Below are 6,161 nucleotides of genomic sequence, written 5' to 3'. Positions count from 1 at the left end.
CGAGAACTCCGTATCCTGAATTCCTGTAGCAACCTCCAGATTACGAGACATAGAGGTTTTCGTCACTTTGTCCTGAAGTTTTGCACATCTAAAAAGAGACGTGGTGCCCCTTTTCGAGCTAAAATTATTTAATTCGTCACTTCCGGCTTATTCTTTTCTCCTAAATTAATTCGGTTTTTATCCAAACCAATATAGGCTACAATATGGTAGACATGTTAAAGTAAGAATTGAAGTAAGTGGTGGTCGCACAATTTACTGAAATTATTTTCAGAATTTTATTACAATTCTTCGAAAGCTTTTCTCAGACAACAGCTTTCTGACAGATTTCAATTTGACCTCAGAACACATAATAGCTACCCACCTGCAAATAAATGCTGGAAAATCAATTAAATTAGGTCAAGTATAAATGAGGATGCGTGTGCCCCCTATCTCTTTTTGAGATTGTCTTTGCAGGCACTCCATTGGACCGGATCCATTCGGGTCTACCAAAGCCAGATCTGCTGATGGGCATACAAATCGTTCAGGTATTGCACATTATTGACTAATCAATATCAGGAAACAAGTCCAATCAGAACTCCCAAGGGCGGCCGACGGACCCATGCATGTCATCAAATCCGGCGACTTTGTGCTGATTAAGAACTTCCGGTGGAAAAGATGGTGACATCAGTGCTGGCTGAGGCCTTTCTAAGTCCTCCTTGTGACCCACGCTGCAGTAAAAGTGGCTGAAAGAACTACGTGGATTCATACATCACACTGCAAGAAGGTCCCAGCGCCTTCTATGGTCCCGACTCCTCCACTTCGCTCACCTTCTACGACGGATGGCCGTAAAGGTCGGCCTAATAAGGCTAAGCAATCACCTCTAGGAAAGAGGATTCACTGTTAGCATACACTTTTAGCTAAAATCAGTGCTAGTATCTGATTGCACGTTGATTGGTCATAGAGGAGCAGAAGATGGGTCATAATAGCCGACCAACGACCAATGACCAATCATCAGTTGTCTGAACTGACACACACACACGCACTTGTGTAACTCAGCAGAAGAACAGAAGAAGAAAACAACATCTCCCGGGGGTCTCAAACCCCTCCTTGATGGTTAAGCATTAATGTGTATATTTATTGTGATTAAAATGTGTATTGATGGTCCCACTTTGACAGTTGACACAATTTTGTACCTTACGAGAGGTGACAACTATGACAAGCTTCTTTGGTTACATGCGATTGCCACTACCTCTGCTAATTTCACCTCCAACAGCAAGAATGTTTGGTTTCTGTATGCCCTTAATGTGGCACACTCTCAAAATCGTTCTAACTGCAACATTTGTTCTTTCATGTCGCATGCCGCCACAAACCCACGTGTTGTGCCTTCCCCACAGATGCATCATCACTCTTTCCTCACACCTTAGTTTCCTTTATTAGTCCACTGTACTTTAATCAAACTGTCCTTGCTGAAACAAGTTCTCCTCTCCCCTATGTCAATGCAACCAACAATTGTGATGGCTTTAAACCCACTAATGATTCAGGTATGGTACCTTTGTTTTGCCCAGTCCACATTCACCCTGTAGTGAAGTTCCGCTGTTTTGCTACGAACAAGACCATGTTTGGCTAGCATGTGTATGTTGGGAAGGTACCAAACTCTTATTGCCAATCTATCTCTGTACCATGCACAACCTTTGTCTCTAACTCCTCTTTGAACAATTCCCAAGCTCTTCTCGGAACTACCTGTCTTCTCTATATGTCAGCACCTGACCGGTTGGGCATGTTGCCTTTTGAGGAAGTGTACTGGCTTTGTGGACTCAGTATCTATACTAGACTCGTTCCCGACTGGTCAGATCGATGCACCCCTATTGTTTTGACAGAACACTCATACATTATCTCTGCCACATCCCGTTCCCGTCGTCGCAGACAGGTCCAATTTAAAGAACACGATCCAGTTTGGGGCACAGATGTCCCCGCCGATCACAAGGTTTGGAGTACAGGTACCAAGATATAATACTCACTATTTCCTCAAATTGGGGTGGGCAAATTGATGTTGCGATATGAAACTCTAAGTTATCACTTGTCTAGTTTTATTATCACTACCCTGACTAGCTTTATTAACACTACCCTGAATCAGAATCAGAATCATCTTTATTTGCCAAGTATGTCCAAAAAAAACACACAAGGAATTTGTCTCCGGTAGTTGGAGCCGCTCTAGTACGAAAACAGACAGTCAATTGACAGAGAACACTTTTGAGACATAAAGACATTAACAAAAAAAACAACAACAAAAAAACAGTCACTGAGCAATAAAGGGTTGCTAGTTGTCTGGTAATGCCAGTACATTTTTTTTAATTTAATTTTTTTTTTGACAATTGTGCAAAGGATGCAGAGTCCTGGCAGGTATAGGTCACTGCAGACCAGTATCCATGCTGCTCACTCTGCAAACGTCAGGTGAAACGGCATTAGTAGAAATGCAGGATATCATTTTGGCAGCATTATACAATTTTCCCATGGCGATGGCGACAGCAACGACCACAGGGCTGCCACAGACCACCTTGATAAGTGTCTTTCGTGTGTCTCGTGTAGGGTGTCTAATCACGAAGCACTGGTTTCTAATACAGGCTAACTTCATTAAACTGGCTAACGGTAGATCCGTAGAGATTTACTACTAGCACCAATTCAAAGTATGAAAGTATACCGAGCGGTATGATACCCTAGTGGAGGTGGTGAGTGTTGCTGGCCTAGGTGTGTTGAAGTAGCTGGAGGGAGCCAGTGTTTTAGGAAAAGATTAAAACAATCCTAAATAAATACAGAGGCAGCATACTTGATGTTTTGGAATTATAATTCAAATATCTGCGTAGATTTAAAACATTTTGAGGTTTTCATAGTTTACAACATTTGGATATTTCATTGCTCACATCTAAAAAAAATATGATCACCCTACAAATGAGGAGACTTCACTGCGACCAGAAAAGAGAGGTCGACTGGAGACACACACTTGGCCAAATGAGAAGGCAAAATACGGCATATTGTGGCCTGAAGAACAGGTCGGAAGTCTTCTCGATCACAGCCCAATTGAATCTGAATCTTGAGTGGAATCACAGCAGATGGAGAGCCAACTGCATTGGTTAGAAGAACGGTGTCGAGTTGCTTACAGAGTCTCCGCTGTTTCGTCACTCTTGGTATGCTTTGAAACATTCAGGAGTGGACTGTTCAGCATGGACGCCAGACAGAGCATTACAGTTGGCTCATGGGCCACCCTGAACTAATGGTGTTCATTGCCATCCTCCTCTTGCATGGGGTGATCAAACTTCCATCACTGCGTGACGCACGGTCAGCAAAACTGGGACATCTACTGAATGCATATGTCCTTTATTGAGCAAGCACTGGCATGAAGGAGAAACGGGTGGACTTCCTGGTGGAGCTTGCAAGCGAGCTTGCTCAGTCACATGTGGGAGCCTAGAAGGCAAATAAGGACAACCTTCTTCGGCAACAGCCTCCCACACCTGGCCATGGGAAAAGAGCAATGTGCCTGGTGAACTTTCAGTGCAAGAACAAGTATACATGTGACAAATACAGAAAGGAGATGGCGTGGCAGTGCCAAGTATGTTCAGACAATGTAAAGGGTTGATTTGTGTGCTTGTATATTTCATTGCAGTAATTTATAAGTAAAGAAGTTTTCTTTTAATCTTGTGCATCAGCCATAAATCTCAACAAGAAATGAAGAACAAACTGTCAACCTCTTACTAAGAAGGGAGGGGAAAATATGTTTTTGTTGTGATCACAAAAGTGGAAATATCATTAGTAATTGTAACCTGTTGAACACAATGCTATGAGAAAATATTGTACACCAGTTCTAAACCTTTACCTCTCTCTCGTTACATGACAACACACTGATTTTGATAGAAATTACTGGCTGTATGCTTACACAACACTGCATACACTTTTTGTTTTATACATTTCATTACAGATCCACACGCAGATCTCCTTATAAACATACAGTTGCATTACACTTAATCGCACGGACACAACAAACGCATAAAATATCAACACAGTATACGCACGGAAATTCAGTCCGACGCTCTCACTGCATCCCAGGATTGTGGTACTCAGAGACAGAGTACTCAGAGAGTATGCTTCATTTTCTAGAACTTTACTCATGAACGTGTTGGCTATTGGCAGGGATACGTCAGTACCTTTAATCTATATGTTTATAAGGAGATCTGGGTGTGCATCTGTCATGGGATGGATCTAACAAACGTGTGTGCAGTGTTGTGTAAGGATACAGCCAGTAATTTCCATCAATTTATTCAGGTAAAGGCAAAGCAACATCAGTTCTCTTGCAGTAATTGTGTAGAGAGTAATCGCCTCATGTACAGAACAATGGTGACAAGATGGTGAAGAATAGTGAAAAAATTAAACCAGCCAACCCTTTGGTCATGGAAATTAGAAAAGCCAAATTGCTGGGCTGTTTACACCTGAGTTAGGCTATTAGTCCAAACTAATCCTCGGCTACCCTTGAGGCATTATTGGTAGAAAAGCCAAATGTCTGGGCTTTGGGACTTCTAGGGGGTTAATTACTTTTTCACACACAGCCAGGTAACTTTGAATAGTGTTTTTTTTTTTTCTGGAGGTAATCAGGCCTGGGTGTGATAAGTGAAAATTAATTAATTCATGATTTAACAAGGGGGTTAATTACTTTTTCACAAAAGGGAAGGTAACTTTGTATAGTTTTTTTTCCCTAAAGGAAATCACCATTTTAAAAACAAAATTTTAAGTTCACTTGGGTTATATTTGTCTGATATTTACATCTGATCTTTTGCAGTTGGACTTGAGCTAGAAAAATTAGACGGTCTAGATACGACAGTCAGGACCTGTTATTATTAGGGTTATAGCCAAAATAACCTTTCAAGAATAGGAGTATAAAAGTCATAGGCTGTGTCGGTAAAGTGATATTATGTCTGCTAACATGCTTAACACTATGCCTATTGTTCTAAAAAAAAAAAGAAGGAAGGGACATTTTTCTAGAATCAGAAAAAGGCTCTTTAATGAACAGAATTTTTCAAGGTGTTATACTAGTCATAGAATAGAAGACATATCTTAATAATTGTCGTAGAGTTTAAACGTGTCGGCGAACACGTCAAGGTTTTATTTTAGGCCAGCAATAACCTCAGAGAAGGAAGCAGTAGGATAGTCAACTGTGGTTGCAGAGGTACTTTGGTCTGGTGGTGCAGGACTCCGTGGTGGGTTGAGCAGACTCCCCTACATTGAGTTATTCCGTAGGGTAGAGGCGAGTCTCCCCATCAGGAGTCTAATCTATCACTTCAGAGACAGGCGGTAGATCCGCCTGGTTCGACATGTAGACAATTACAGAAAATTGCAAGTAAAAAAATATATATATGTTAAAATGAACAATATAAATAAGTTTATTATATCTGTTGTGTGTGTTTTTTTTTTATTTGTTATAATGGAGTTTACGTGCAGAGGAGAAAATATTCAAATTGACCTTGACGGTATTAATGATGGCAGAAATTACAGTCGGAGAAAAAATATGATGATGTGGCCCTATTTGAAGGAAATCAATCCCTGGGGATGAGGAGGGAAGGTCAAAGGCCATTTAAAAGATAAAAAGTAAATGTTAGAAGAATGTCAGTATGCTGGGTTCTTCCCTAAAAATGACAAGAAAACTAATATATTACAGGCTTTGGTTCGAATTTGTGATGCTTTTTGAGACGTGAGAATAAAAATTCCGGAAAAAATGTGAAAATAACAAAAAACACATTTCAGGAGCTGATAAAATGGCAAAATATCAGACAGAATGGATCAACTGGTGGCCTCCTTCGAATTGTACAGTCAGTAAAAAAAAAATTTTAAATGTAAAAAAATGAGCAAGAGAAGAACAACAGAGAAGAACGGAGGCGAGGGGGACTGCACGCCACTCTGCTCCTCACACAGCCTGCTCTCACCATGGAGTCACTGATAACAGAGGTAAGTAGAGGAGCAGTAATGGTTGAAAACAATGGTGATCAAACTGTAGGTGGCGGGCCATACTGGGGCGCTATTAATGTCCTCTCGATTGTAGCTTCTCTCTCTCAGGCGCGGCCCCGGACAGCCATGGGAACACGACCGGATAGACAACACAGGAGGCCAATTTGGTGGCTTGCTGGGATGTGAGGAGAGCA

The sequence above is a fragment of the Phycodurus eques genome, chromosome 4 (genome assembly GCF_024500275.1).
Source record: "Phycodurus eques isolate BA_2022a chromosome 4, UOR_Pequ_1.1, whole genome shotgun sequence".
NCBI lineage: Eukaryota > Metazoa > Chordata > Actinopteri > Syngnathiformes > Syngnathidae > Phycodurus > Phycodurus eques.
Note: the sequence above shows the minus strand (reverse complement) of the source record.